Here is a 13,604-nt window from a genome sequence, read left to right as displayed (position 1 = left end):
TTAAAAGTGTGCTTATATTTTTGGCCCCTAACCCCTAAATAATTCATCAGGACAATGTAGTGTTTGCAATTCCCACATCTGGCTGTGCAATCCCACAAAGAACATTTGTCTGCTGAGGAAATGCCCGAACTCTTTTCTTGCATATATGCAATTACTTAATGAGCAACTGATCCACTTGTTCATTAGCCTATATACACATAAAATTTTTTGAAAATTGATCAGTCACACAGAAATACGTCTTAGAAGAAAAGAAGCTTGTTTACATATCTTCTAGTATGGTTAGAAAATTAGACCTCGTTTCTTTAAAATTGGCAACACAATACTTAAGTTCAAGACATAATTAGGTGTAATAACTTTCCCATTCTGAAATACTGTCCAAACTAGTAATGGAGAAACATTTGCAGGAATTTAATGTCTCATAAATGATAACAAGACTGAAGTGAACAAAGCTTTTCAAGAAGACAATTACATTTACAGCACAACATGAGACTGATGATAAATAACGTTCAGTGATTTTGTATTATAGAATATTGAGAATCTGCAGCAATTGCTACTATGTTTCCATAAATTGTTTAACAGTCCCATTCAGGGTTTGCCAAATTTAAACTTTGACCATCCCAGTTTATTGCACTGAAATGTCAGTGAAAATAACACATTTCTGTGCATTTTTCATATCAATAGTCATTAGCTTTATTGAGTTATCTGTCGTTAAAAATGCTGAACTGAATAAATGCTGCCATAATTTTTAAGGAGGGTGTAGATTCTACAAACTTCGATCAATATATGCAAGTCCCGCCAAACAGATCACCCGCCAATCAAATCTCTCTGTGTTGTTTATGACCGTTATAAACCTAGGCCTTTACTATCACTTTCATGTTTAAGCTGTTCCTTCTCTTGAAAGGTATCTTTCTATCGGTTTTACCGATGTAGCTTGCAAATTGTGTAATTTGCTTCCATTGCAATGAATACGCAGGTGATTTCAGACGTTTCCTCCGTGGAATTTTAAATAGTGTTCGATACGAATGGGACTGCATTGAAGACTATTTTGTTTACATTTGTGTAATGAACCTTACTAAAATAGGCAGTCGCAGTGATATTAGGGTAAATCGATACCGCCATAAGGGCAACAGAAATATTTCTTTCGATTGTGACAGCTTTTCTCCATATACCCACCTGGTCAGAGTGAATTTAGGTTAACAAACATTGAATCTACTTCGGAAGTTTGTTTTCAGAAATTCATAAGCAAACTGTGAATAGGACTTTAATTTGATATTACCAATTGTAAGCCTGAATTGAAATACGATAGGCATGCAGATAGATAATACTGTTCAGTAAAATTAATTCCCAGAGAAAAGTTGTTTGACACAAGCAGGGAGCTGCTAGTAGCAGCTCCCTGACACAAGTACTGTCCACTGCCACACAGTAATACCTAATAAAGTAAAACATGATACCCTCCCACCAGGGAGCTGCTACTCTAACAGCAGCTCCCTGCTCCCACCCTCACCCTTCTGCCAATCAAGGTAGGCCATGTGTAGTTAATTTGAATCCCCTTGCCTACTGAAATAAAGGACTGAAGTCTTTGTGTTTCAGCTAATAAAAGACCTTGGCAGAAAGCTAATCCACCATGAAAGGGTCAATTACTTCCCCTAAGGCAGCTTTAATTGCTGTGTGTCCTTATGTGAGGACATTGCTACCTTCTATATGTGCAATATCAACAGAGTTAAGCCACAAATTTGATTGTAACTTTGTGACTCTTTCAGCTCAAGCTTTTGAATGCCATAAGTTCTATAGGATCTCTGATTGGTCCTTCCTTGGTAGGCATGTACAGGGCAAACAAATGAGAACAGGGGATTCATGAAATAAGAAGAATGCAGTATCGTTGTGAAGAACTCATCACCCCCAGTACCACTGTGGATACTGTTGATAGGCTTGTTTTACATGCAATTTTTAAGCACATTTCTAGTTATTAACTCTCACTATTTATTCCCATAGCTACTTTCAGATGAAATTGTTAATACTGGTGGATCCTGGGGGCCACGAGGGGGCTTAGCATACTAAAAAACTACCAAATTTATAGAAAATTCAAAACTCTCTTAAATGCAGCAACTTTCCAAGGGGGAAGGATTGTCCCCTTCTCTGAGACCCCTCTTCAGGATCACGGGTAGATACCCCCCACCCCCGCCCTCCCGAGGGCAATCAAAATAACTTAAAAAGAATTTTGATTTTGGACTTAACATATTACCAGTTTGCATGTAGGAACCCTGAAAATTATTTCTTAAACAGTTCTGGGGGGGGGGGCGGTTCCTGCCCCTATGCCCCTCTACCAGTACCTGATCACTATCACTTCATTTTGGTCTTTTCCAAACGTGAATTCTGGAACCACTGATACCAGGAGCCCTATTAGAAGTGGCCCAATAAATGGGGATTGTGATTATAAAGGAGGCAGTGAGGCCTTGGCCCCAACACTGGTCGGTTGAGGGAAAATCACTTTCAACAGTTGGATAAAAAATATTCACCGGTGGAGGAGGGGGGAGCATGGGCTGAGGTAATTATTTTCTGGATATTCGATTTCATATTCCGCATTACAAACACAACCATTCCCAACGATCTAATTTGCCAAATTTAATGGGTGGAAATTATGCCCCGCCAAAATGTCATATTTAAGGCGCATTTTGTGGTCCATAGCATGGGACTCTCATGCAGAGACTGTTGCATTATTGCCACTAGTCTCCGGTTGGCTACATGAAGTTTTCCTTGTTCTCTCTAACCTAGGTAAGATTGTCCTCAATTTCTACCTTTTGGTCAAATTAGGTAATAATAAGCGAACCATAAATGTCTTGAGATCTTAAATGTGCTGGTTTTCTGCTGGTGTATATACTAAATGGTTAGCGAGGCCACAGCTGTGGGGTAATTTTGAGTGATGTCACAATTGACGTCACTTCGGGATTCCCCCAAATTGTTTCGTCCAGCTGCTACAGTTTGGCATACTTTGTATGTATGTCTTGGCCACATTTTACCATACTTCGTTTCTATGATCCAATACTGAAACAAACTGTCGCATTATTGCCATTAGTCACTGTTATTTGAAGATTTCCTTGTTCTCTCTCCCGTAGTGTCCTGACGTAGGAATACGCATCTGGCTGTTTGATGCAGGGTTTGTTGCAATTAATACGCAATTCATTCTGTTATGTGTAATTATCACTATCTCGATATTCAACAATTTCAGTTGATACTATGGTCTTGTACATTTATCAGAAGCCTTCCTTTGATTATATGGCAGATTTGCTGCGGAAAAGTGAAGAAGCCAATCAGGTTTGTCAAATGGGCTCATTTCCCCCAATATGGTATCCAAGCCCTCCATCCTCCAGTGAACTATCACTTGGTCTTAGATTGTTTTCTACAATGCAAGACGCATGACGTAGTATCATTGCCAAAACCTACATATAACATATTTCAATCAGAGTTGGCCTTGAATTTATTCCTCCACATGCCCTTTTTCCATAACACTCCACAGGATTTCTTGGTTTCTTCAAAGAAGTAGAATTTTGTTCTTTTCTCTGCGCAACTTACGTAATGTGTACTTAAGCATGCTATCTCATACAGCATGAGAGTAGCTAAACCAATTGTCATAACACAACTGCAGATTGCCAAAGCATAAAGTAAATATTTTTCTGACTTAAGCTACATGTCCGAGTGAGGAGGAGATCGATTTTTTTTTGTCAAATTTGGCTCTAATGTGGAATGGCCCATGAAGTCATCTCCAGTTAATACTTTATTTATCAAAGTAATATTTGCATTGTTTGCAAGGTTGAAGGTTAAGGTCATGAGAAACAAATGGAATCTCACTGTCTGTATCCCACAAGGTAAATGAAGGTTTCTACTTTAGGGTGCTATTAGATACATTAAGGTATACTTATATCACATTATAGTTCTGTACCCCACAAGCCATACACTGGTTCTCAAATAATATTTAGGTCCTATAATTATGCAAATAATAAGTATTTTCCTGTACAGATTATCGCTATCAATTAGATGAATTCATATCAAGGAATTTCCATTGTTTGCTGGGTCGAAAATTTAAGTTCTTTAGAGAAAAATTGTATTTAATTTCACTCTCTGTACCCCACAAGGTATCCTGGCACTCATACAACATGACCAGAATACAGCATCAATAGGTGAATTTTCATATTCCAGTATAAAACCTGGGTCAAAGTTATTGTTTGGCATCTTATAGCAACGAAGGCATCTACTTTAGGCTGCAACTTAGATGCATTAAGGTATACTTATATCACATTTGAATTTTGTACCCCACAAGCTACACTTGTACTCATATAATATTTAGGTCCTACAATGAAAACAATAAATTTACTGTACAGATTACCACTGTCAATTAGATGAATTCATATCAAGAAATTTCCATTGTTTGCTAGGTAGAAGGATTTAGTTCTTTTGAGCCAAATTGAAGTTTTATTTCACTTTCTGTACACCACATGGTATCCTGGCACTCATACAACATGGCCAGAATACAGCATCAATAGGTGAATTTTCATTATCCAGTATAAAGCCAGGGTCAAAGTTATTGTTGGCTTCTAATAGCAATGAAGGCATCTACTTTAGGCTGCAACAAGGATGCATTAAGGTATATTTATATTACATTAAAGTTCTGTACCCCACAAGCTACACTTGAACTCATATAATCTTAGGTCCTACAATGGGAGTAAAAAAGTATTTTCCTGAACAGATTACAGCTGTCAATTAGATGAATTCATATCAAGGAACTGCCATTGTCTGCTAGGTCGAAAGTTTAAGTTCTTGTTAAGTTCTTGAGAGACAAATTGTAATTTAATTTCACAGTCTGTACCCCACAAGGTATCCCGACACTCATACCACATGACCAGAGTACAGTATCAAGTTAATATTTATTATCCAGCATATAAAGCACTGTAAAAAATACCGTTGGCTACTCATAGCAATGAAGGCATCTACTCTAGGCTGCCATTTAGATGCATTAAGGTATGTTTATATCACATTAAAGTTCTGTACCCCACAAGCTACACTGGTACTCATATAATCTTAAGTCCAACGTTGCGAATAAAAATTTTACTGTACAGTATACCATGGTCAATCAATGAATTCATATCAAGGAATATCCATTGTTAGCTAGGTAGAAGGATTTAGTTCTTGTTAAGTTCTTGAGAGACAAATTTTAATTTAATTAAACTGTCTGTACCCCACAAGGTATCCTGGCACTCATACCACATGACCAGAGTACAGTATCAACAAGTTAATATTTATTATCCAGTATATCAAGCACTGTTAAAAAATATTGTTGACTACTCATAGCAATGAAGGCATCTACTTAAGGCTTCCACTTAGATGCATTAAGGTATATTTATATCACTTTAAAGTTCTGTACCGCACAAGCTACACTGGTACTCATATAATATTAGGTCCTACAATGTGAATGATAAGTATTTTTCTGTATGGATTATCGCTGTCAATGAGATGAATTTATATTGAAGAATTTTCATTGTTTGCTATATAGGTAGATGGATTTAGTTCTTTTTAAGTTCTTGAGAGACAAATTGTAATTGAAGTGTCTGTACCCCTCAAGGTATCCTGACACTCATACCACATGACCAGAGTACAGTACGACAAATTGTAATTTAACTGTCTGTACCCCACAAGGTATCCTGGCACTCATACAACATGACCAGAGTACAGTATCAACAAGTTAATATTTATTATCCAGCATATAAAGCACTGTAAAAAATACCGTTGGCTACTCATAGCAATGAAGGCATCTACTTTAGGCTGCCGCATAGATGCATTAAGGTGTATTTTTTCTAGGTAGAAGGATTTAGCTCTTGTTAAGTTTTTGAGAGACAAATTTTAATTTAATATAACTGTCTGTACCCCACAAGGTATCCTGGAACCCATACAACATGACCAGAATACAGCATCAATAGGTGAATTTTCATATTCCAGTGTAAAACCAGGGTCAAAGTTATTGTTTGGCTTCTAATAGCAATGGAGGCATCTACTCTAGCTGCCACTTAGATGCATTAAGGTGTATTTTTATCACATTTAAGTTTTGTACCCCACAAGCTACACTGGTACTCATATAATATTAGGTCCTACAATGTGAATGATAACTATTTTTCTGTATGGATTATCGCTGTCAATGAGATGAATTTATATTGAAGAATTTTCATTGTTTGCTATATAGGTAGATGGATTTAGTTCTTTTTAGGTTCTTGAAAGACAAATTGTAATTTAACTGTCTGTACCCCACACGGTATCCTGGCACTCATACCACATGACCAGAGTACAGTAGGACAAATTGTAATTTAACTGTCTGTACCCCACAAGGTATCCTGGCACTCATACCACATGACCAGAGTACAGTATCAACAAGTTAATATTTATTATCCAGCATATAAAGCACTGCAAAAAATATTGTTGGCTACTCATAGCAATGAAGACATCTACTTTAGGCTGCCATTTAGATGCATTAAGGTATGTTTATATGACATTTAAGTTCTGTACCCCACAAGCTACACTTGTACTCATATAATCTTAAGTCCTACAATGCGAATAAAAATTTTACTGTACCTAATACCACGGTCAATCAATGAATTCATATCAAGGAATATCCATTGTTTGCTAGGTAGAAGGATTTAGTTCTTGTTAAGTTCTTGAGAGACAAATTTTAATTTAAATGTCTGTACCCCACAAGGTATCCTGGCACTCATACCACATGAACAGAGTACAGTACTACAAATTGTAATTTAACTGTCTGTACCCCACAAGGTATCCTGGCACTCATACCACATGACCAGAGTATAGTATCAACAAGTTAATATTTATTATCCAGTATATTAAGCACTGTAAAAAATATTGTTGGCTACTCATAGCAATGAAGGCATCTACTTAAGGCTTCCACTTAGATGCATTAAGGTATATTTATATCACATTAAAGTTCTGTACCCCACAAGCTACACTTGTACTCATATAATCTTAAGTCCTACAATGCGAATAAAAATTTGACTGTACAGATAACCGCGGTCAATCGGTGAATTCATATCAAGGAATATCCATTGTTTGCTAGGTAGAAGGATTTAGTTCTTGTTAAGTTCTTGAGAGACAAATTTTAATTTAATAAAATTGTCTGTACCCCACAAGGTGTCCTGGCACTCATACAACATGACCAGAATACAGCATCAATAGGTGAATTTTCATATTCCAGTTTAAAACCAGGGTCAAAGTTATTGTTTTGCTTCTAATAGCAATGGAGACATCTTCTCTAGCTGCCACTTAGATGCATTAAGGTGTATTTTTATCACATTTAAGTTTTGTACCCCACAAGCTACACTGGTACTCATATAATATTATGTCCTACAATGCGAATGATAAGTATTTTTCTGTATGGACTATCGCTGTCAATGAGATGAATTTATATTGAAGAATTTTCATTGTTTGCTAGGTAGATGGATTTAGTTCTTTTTAGGTTCTTGAGAGACAAATTGTAATTGAACTGTCTGTACCCCACAAGGTATCCTGGCACTCATACCACATGACCAGAGTACAGTACGACAAATTGTAATTTAACTGTCTGTACCCCACAAGGTATCCTGGCACTCATACAACATGACCAGAGTACAGTATCAACAAGTTAATATTTATTATCCAGCATATAAAGCACTGTAAAAAATATTGTTGGCTACTCATAGCAATGAAGGCATCTACTTTAGGCTGCCATTTAGAGGCATTAAGGTATATTTATATCACATTTAAGTTTTGTACCCCACAAGCTACACTTGTACTCATATAATCTTAAGTCCTACAAATGCGAATAAAAATTTGACTGTACAGAATACCACAGTCAATCAATGAATTCATATCAAAGAATATCCATTGTTTGCTAGGTAGAAGGATTTAGTTCTTGTTAAGTTCTTGAGAGACAAATTTTAATTTAAATGTCTGTACCCCACAAGGTATCCTGGTACTCATACCACATTACCAGAACACAGTATCAATAGGTGAATTTTCATATTCCAGTATAAAACCAAGGTCAAAGTTATTGTTGGCTTCTAGTAGCAATGAAGGCATCTACTTTAGGCTGCCACTTAGATGCATTAAGGTATATTTATATCACATCAAAGTTCTGTACCCCACAAGCTACACTGGTACTCATATAATCTTAAGTCCTATGATGCAAATTATCAATTTACTATACAGATATCCATGGTAAATTCTTTGAATTCATATTGAAGGATTTCCATTGTTTGTTAGGTAGAAGGATTTAGTTCATGTTAAGTTCTTGAGAGACAAATTGTAATTTAACTGTCTGTACCCCACAAGGTATCCTGGCACGCATACCACATGACCAGAGTATAGTATCAACAAGTTAATATTTATTATCCAGTATATTAAGCACTGTAAAAAATATTGTTGGCTACTCATAGCAATGAAGGCATCTACTTAAGGCTTCCACTTAGATGCATTAAGGTGTATTTATATCACATTTAAGTTCTGTACCCCACAAGCTACACTGGTACTCATATAATAGTAGGTCCTACAATGCGAATAATAAGTATTTTTTTGTGTATAGATTATCGCTGTCAATTAGATGAATTTATATTGAAGAATTTTCATTGTTTGCTACGTACAGTAGATGGCTTTAGTTCTTATTAAGTTCTTGAGAGACAAATTGTAATTTAACTGTCTGTACCCCACAAGGTATCCTGGCACTCATACCACATGACCAGAGTACAGTACTACAAATTGTAATTTAACTGTCTGTACCCCACAAGGTATCCTGGCACTCATACAACATGACCAGAATACAACATCAATAGGTGAATTTTCATATTCCAGTATAAAACCAGGGTCAAAGTTATTGTTTGGCTTCTAATAGCAATGGAGGCATCTACTCTAGCTGCCACTTAGATGTATTGATATCACATTTAAGTTCTGTACCCCACAAGCTACACTGATACTAATATGATACTAAATACTGATACTAAATGTTCAGTCGTTTGGTAGTTTGGTTTTCGTGCCCAGGTTCTTTCCTGGGTGACTTTTTCTTAAAAAGTATTTATATCACATTTAAGTTCTGTACCCCACAAGCTACACTGGTACTCATATAATATTAGGTCCTACAATGCGAATAATAAGTATTTTTTTGTGTATAGATTATCGCTGTCAATTAGATGAATTTATATTGAAGAATTTTCATTGTTTGCTACGTACAGTAGATGGCTTTAGTTCTTATTAAGTTCTTGAGAGACAAATTGTAATTTAACTGTCTGTACCCCACAAGGTATCCTGGCACTCATACAACATGACCAGAATACAACATCAATAGGTGAATTTTCATATTCCAGTATAAAACCAGGGTCAAAGTTATTGTTTGGCTTCTAATAGCAATGGAGACATCTACTCTAGCTGTCACTTAGATGCATTAAGGTATATTTATATCACATTTAAGTTCTGTACCCCACAAGCTACACTGGTACTCATATAATATTAGGTCCTACAATGCGAATGATAAGTTTTATTCTGTATAGATTATTGCTGTCAATTAGATGAATTTATATTGAAGAGTTTTCATTGTTTGCTAGGTAGATGGATTTAGTTCTAATCAAGTTCTTGAGAGACATATTGTAATTGTAATTTAACTGTCTGTACCCCACAAGGTATCCTGGCACTCATACCACATGACCAGAATACAGCATCAATAGGTGAATTTTCATTATTTTGTATATAAAGCACTGTCAAAGTTATTGTAGGCTACTCATAGCAATGAAGGCATCTACTTAAGGCTTCCACTTAGATGCATTAAGGTATATTTATATCACATTAAAGTTCTGTACCCCACAAGCTACACTTGTACTCATATAATCTTAAGTCCTACAATGCGAATAAAAATTTTACTGTACAGATAACCGCGGTCAATCGGTGAATTCATATCAAGGAATATCCATTGTTTGCTAGGTAGAAGTATTTAGTTCTTGTTAAGTTCTTGAAAGACAAATTTTAATTTAAATGTCTGTACCCCACAAGGTATCCTGGTACTCATACCACAATACCAGAATACAGTATCAATAGGTGAATTTTCATATTCCAGTATAAAAAAACCAAGGTCAAAGTTATTGTGGGCTTCTAATAGCAATGTTCAAAGGCATCTACTTTAGTCTGCCACTTAGATGCATTAGGGTGTATTTATATCACATTTAAGTTCTGTACCCCACAAGCTACACTGGTACTCATATAATGTTAGGTCCTACAATGCGAATAATAAGTATTTTTTTGTGTATAGATTATCGCTGTCAATTAGATGAATTTATATTGAAGAATTTTCATTGTTTGCTACGTACAGTAGATGGCTTTAGTTCTTATTAAGTTCTTGAGAGACAAATTGTAATTTAACTGTCTGTACCCCACAAGGTATCCTGGCACTCATACCACATGAACAGAGTACAGTACTACAAATTGTAATTTAACTGTCTGTACCCCACAAGGTATCCTGGCACTCATACCACATGACCAGAGTATAGTATCAACAAGTTAATATTTATTATCCAGTATATTAAGCACTGTAAAAAATATTGTTGGCTACTCATAGCAATGAAGGCATCTACTTAAGGCTTCCACTTAGATGCATTAAGGTATATTTATATCACATTAAAGTTCTGTACCCCACAAGCTACACTTGTACTCATATAATCTTAAGTCCTACAATGCGAATAAAAATTTGACTGTACAGATAACCGCGGTCAATCGGTGAATTCATATCAAGGAATATCCATTGTTTGCTAGGTAGAAGGATTTAGTTCTTGTTAAGTTCTTGAGAGACAAATTTTAATTTAAATGTCTGTACCCCACAAGGTATCCTGGTACTCATACCACATGAACAGAGTACAGTACTACAAATTGTAATTTAACTGTCTGTACCCCACAAGGTATCCTGGCACTCATACCACATGACCAGAGTATAGTATCAACAAGTTAATATTTATTATCCAGTATATTAAGCACTGTAAAAAATATTGTTGGCTACTCATAGCAATGAAGGCATCTACTTAAGGCTTCCACTTAGATGCATTAATGTATATTTATATCACATTAAAGTTCTGTACCCCACAAGCTACACTTGTACTCATATAATCTTAAGTCCTACAATGCGAATAAAAATTTTACTGTACAGATAACCGCGGTCAATCGGTGAATTCATATCAAGGAATATCCATTGTTTGCTAGGTAGAAGGATTTAGTTCTTGTTAAGTTCTTGAGAGACAAATTTTAATTTAAATGTCTGTACCCCACAAGGTATCCTGGCACTCATACCACATTACCAAAATACAGTATCAATAGGTGAATTTTCATATTCCAGTATAAAACCAAGGTCAAGGTTATTGTTGGCTTCTAATAGCAATGTTCAAAGGCATCTACTTTAGGCTGCCACTTAGATGCATTAAGGTGTATTTATATCACATTTAAGTTCTGTACCCCACAAGCTACACTGGTACTCATATAATATTAGGTCCTACAATGCGAATAATAAGTATTTTTTTGTGTATAGATTATCGCTGTCAATTAGATGAATTTATATTGAAGAATTTTCATTGTTTGCTACGTACAGTAGATGGCTTTAGTTCTTATTAAGTTCTTGAGAGACAAATTGTAATTTAACTGTCTGTACCCCACAAGGTATCCTGGCACTCATACAACATGACCAGAATACAACATCAATAGGTGAATTTTCATATTCCAGTATAAAACCAGGGTCAAAGTTATTGTTTGGCTTCTAATAGCAATGGAGGCATCTACTCTAGCTGTCACTTAGATGCATTAAGGTATATTTATATCACATTTAAGTTCTGTACCCCACAAGCTACACTGGTACTCATATAATATTAGGTCCTACAATGCGAATGATAAGTTTCATTCTGTATAGATTATTGCTGTCAATTAGATGAATTTATATTGAAGAGTTTTCATTGTTTGCTAGGTAGATGGATTTAGTTCTAATCAAGTTCTTGAGAGACATATTGTAATTGTAATTTAACTGTCTGTACCCCACAAGGTATCCTGGCACTCATACCACATGACCAGAATACAGCATCAATAGGTGAATTTTCATTATCCTGTATATAAAGCACTGTCAAAGTTATTGTAGGCTACTCATAGCAATGAAGGCATCTACTTAAGGCTTCCACTTAGATGCATTAAGGTATATTTATATCACATTAAAGTTCTGTACCCCACAAGCTACACTTGTACTCATATAATCTTAAGTCCTACAATGCGAATAAAAATTTTACTGTACAGATAACCGCGGTCAATCGGTGAATTCGTATCAAGGAATATCCATTGTTTGCTAGGTAGAAGGATTTAGTTCTTGTTAAGTTCTTGAGAGACAAATTTTAATTTAAATGTCTGTACCCCACAAGGTATCCTGGTACTCATACCACATTACCAGAGTACAGTACAACAAATTGTAATTTAACTGTCTGTACCCCACAAGGTATCCTGGCACTCATACAACATGACCAGAGTACAAATTCAACAAGTTAATATTTATTATCCAGTATATCAAGCACTGTAAATAATATTGTTTGCTACTCATAGCAATGAAGGCATCTACTTTAGGCTGCCATTTAGTTGCATTGTTTTTAAGGTATATTTATATGACATTTAAGTTTTGTACCCCAAAAGCTACACTGGTACTCATATAATGTTAGGTCCTACAATGCGAATGATAAGTATTTTTTTGTATAGATTATCGCTGTCAATTAGATGAATTTATATTGAAGAATTTCCATTGTTTGCTAGGTAGATGGATTTAGTTCTTATTAAGTTCTTGAGAGACATATTGTAATTTAATTTCAATGTCTGTACCCCACAAGGTATCCTGGCACTCATACAACATGACCAGAGTACAGTATCAACAAGTTAATATTTATTATCCAGTATATCAAGCACTGTAAAAAATATTGTTGGCTACTCATAGCAATGAAGGCATCTACTTTAGGCTGCCATTAGTTGCATTGTTTTTAAGGTATATTTATATGACATTTAAGTTTTGTACCCCACAAGCTACACTGGTACTCATATAATGTTAGGTCCTACAATGCAAATGATAAGTTTTATTCTGTACAGATTATCACTGTCAATTAGATATATTTATATTGAAGAGTTTGCATTGTTTGCTAGGTAGATGGATTTATTTCTAATTAAGTTCTTGAGAGACATATTGAAATTGTAATTTAACTGTCTGTAGCCCACAAGGTATCCTAGCACTCATACCACATGACCAGAATACAGCATCAGTAGGTGAATTTTCATTATCCTGTATATAAAGCACTGCCAAAACTATTGTTGGCTACTCATAGCAATGAAGGCATCTACTTTAGGCTACCATTTAGTTGCATTGTTTTTAAGGTATATTTATATGACATTTAAGTTTTGTACCCCACAAGCTACACTGGTACTCATATAATGTTAGGTCCTACAATGCGAATGATAAGTATTTTTTTGTATAGATTATCGCTGTCAATTAGATGAATTTATATTGAAGAATTTTCATTGTTTGCTAG

General features: G+C 35.4%; 1 protein-coding gene across 1 annotated transcript in view; it reads left to right on the top strand.

Annotated features, from left to right (window-relative positions):
* LOC139982120 (uncharacterized) overlaps positions 1–13,604 on the top strand; it is a 671,468-nt gene that overhangs the window by 51,416 nt on the left and 606,448 nt on the right. The gene's annotated exons all lie outside the window — the stretch shown is intronic.

Source organism: Apostichopus japonicus, chromosome 16 (assembly GCF_037975245.1).
Source record: "Apostichopus japonicus isolate 1M-3 chromosome 16, ASM3797524v1, whole genome shotgun sequence".
Lineage (NCBI taxonomy): Eukaryota > Metazoa > Echinodermata > Holothuroidea > Aspidochirotida > Stichopodidae > Apostichopus > Apostichopus japonicus.
The sequence above is the reverse complement of the archived record's forward strand: the minus strand, read 5'-3'. Positions and strand labels throughout refer to the sequence as shown.